We start from the raw sequence: 2,881 nt of genomic DNA, 5'->3' as shown, positions 1-2,881 counted from the left end.
TATTTAGCTTAATATAGATACAGATAGTTACATATAAAAATATTTATGGATACATGTATATACATGGGCTAGTAAACACACATGTACTTCCTTGCTTTGTCAGTGAAAATGGCCTAACAGCAAAGAAAACCCAGCAACAACAAGCACATCTAGCATCCAGTGTTTGATTTTTAATGCCATTCTCCAATTTAAAAAAAGAACTTCCCTTTCGGATCCACCATCTGTGGTGGCACCTCTACCAATATGCAGATTTTCTTGAAGACCCTGACAGGGATGGCCATCACTCTCGAGGTTGAACCCTCGGATGCAATAGAAAAATGTAAAGGCCAAGAGCCAGGACAAGGAAGGAATTCCTCCTGACCAGCAAAGACTGATCTTTGCTGGCAAGCAACTGGAAGATGGATGTACTTTGTCTGACTACAACATTCAAAAGGAGTCTACTCTTCATCTTGTAGTGAGACTTCATGGTGGTGCTAAGAAAAGGAAGAAGTCTTACACCACTCCCAAGAAGAACAGGCATAAGAGAAAGAATGTTAAGCTGGCTGTCCTGAAGTACTGTAAGGTGGATGAGAATGGTAAAATCAGTTGCCTTCGTCAGGAGTGCCTTCAGATGAATGTAGTGCTGGAGTTTTTATGGCCAGCCACTTTGACAGACATTATTGCGTCAAATATTGTCTGACCTATTGTTTCAACAAACCATAGACAAGTAATTGTATATTGGTTAATAAAAGACATGAACTAATAAAAAAAAAAAAAAACTTCTTGGAGAAATGACTGATTCTAAGACTGGGGTACAAATTATATAATATGAACGTCAAAGATATTATAGTGCTAGAAAGTAAGAAAATACTCAAAAATAATAATAAAACACATGAATGGGTGAAAGTCAAAGGGACACAGGAGCTATCTGAAAGAACTCTCAATGGACAAAACCAGAAAAAGTTGAAACAACAATAAATAAAATAGTATTGGATTATTTGGATTGTATACCAAGGCATAAAACAAATGTCCATGAGTACATATTGATATAAACAAATAATTGAATGAATAAATAAACCTGAGAGAAGAGACAAATATGGCATGTAGAAGTATTCCAAATAATTTGTGCAGCTATTCTAACCTAAAGGAAGAAGAGTATGACTTCCCTGTCCTTAAGTATGCTTTGGGCATTGCAGCTTCCTTCTAAAGAGTACAGTATGGAAGGAGGATAAAAAGAGAATAACTTTATGATGGAGACACCTGAAAAGCATTACTTCAACAAGATGATCAGGGTCAACATTAGCAGTAAAAAATCATGTTTAATAGTATGCACCCTTAATATGATGTAATGAAAATGGTACTTTAGCTTTTTGGCCGTCTTCTCAAAAACTGATAAAATCAGTCTAATCACGAGAAAAACATCAGACAAATTCCAATAGAGGGCTCTTATATAGAATATCTGACCAGTACTTCTCAAAACAGTCAAGGTCATCAAAAACAAAAAAGTCTGAGAAACTGTGACAGCCTTGAGGAGTCTAAAGAGACAAGACAACTAAACATAAATGTCAGGAAAAGAACATTAAGTAAAAATAAAGGAAACCTGAATCAAGTACGGACTTATTTAATAATAATGTATCAATATTCATTCACTAATAGTAAAGAAACTATCATTTTAAGTAAACTAACTTAAATTCATAAAAGATCAGTAGTGTTCTTTACTGGTTTATAAAAGTAAATATATTATTACCTCCCATTGAGATAATATGGCAGGTTTGCCTTTAATTGGTAGAGATTAATTTTATAAAGGTCTGAAGAACCTTTACCTTTAGATTCTAGCTATTCCATTTTTTCCCCAAGGCAGAAGACCACAAAAAGGAAACCCATCTTAAAATGTCTACTGTAAACCAGTTCTGTCTCTTACTTCGGGAAAATGCATTTTAATGATTTCATTTTCTTGAGTGAAAAACTTTTTAAGCTTTCTGTCGTAACATTTAAATCTGAGTCTATATGAAATGGGTTCATGGGTTTATTTCAAAATCAAAAGTATAGAATAACTTATGTTCTGAAGTTATAGTGTTGCTTGCACTCTCTTTATTCTCTTATATAAAGTCTAATTTTATAAATCTGATTCACATGCAAATTTAATAAATAAAAACAAATTTTTATAAAAAAATAATGTTCATCCCAATAACAAGTTCTGATGATTTCCATTTACAATTGGTTCTTCAGTATTCTTCCAATGTGTTTCTGTATTTTCAAAGTTTGTTTTTTATTTATGTGTCCTGTACCAACAACACATCAATAAATTAGGAGGAGGATCACTCTTCTTTTGCATATAATATATTTAGTGGCAGCAAAAACTTGCAACAAACAGGATGATAGTATAAAACAATGTGGCTACAAACTTGTGCTCAACACAGAATTTAATAAATTAAATTGCAGCATGTGAAAATGGAGATAATTAACCTCTCATTCAGTAAATAAATACAGAAAAATCCATTTTTGTTAGACTGGCTACAGAAAGATTTTTTCTTCAACTCCAATTTATCTAGCAGAACATGTAATACATACAAACACACACATCCAAACTGTTCTTTTCATGATAAATGATATATCAAAAAGGAGGAATTATTCTGTAAAGAACTGAAGTTAGTTAAAATTTGTCTATCTCTTTTAAGTCATAAAATTAATAGACTTAAATATCAATGTTTTAAGTTTTAAAGTAATAAAAATATGAAAATGTCAGAATAAAGTTTCTATGCTTTCAGTCTGTTGAGAGAATAACTTGATCTTTTTGAAGAAGTAGAGGAAGAAAAGATGAAATAGCTTTAATGTACCTACAGGATTAATGTAGTTTATATTTTCATACAGACAAACCTTGATACATCAATTGAATTTTGAA

General features: G+C 32.1%; 1 pseudogene; it reads left to right on the top strand.

The window, feature by feature from the left end:
- Window positions 1-228: 228 nt before the first annotated feature.
- LOC132376894 (ubiquitin-ribosomal protein eS31 fusion protein-like) lies at window positions 229-702 on the top strand (annotated as a pseudogene).
- The last annotated feature ends 2,179 nt before the right edge of the window (window positions 703-2,881 follow it).

Source organism: Balaenoptera ricei, chromosome 13, assembly GCF_028023285.1.
Source record: "Balaenoptera ricei isolate mBalRic1 chromosome 13, mBalRic1.hap2, whole genome shotgun sequence".
NCBI classification, from domain to species: Eukaryota; Metazoa; Chordata; class Mammalia; order Artiodactyla; family Balaenopteridae; genus Balaenoptera; species Balaenoptera ricei.
This window is presented reverse-complemented; position numbering and strand designations above follow the sequence as displayed.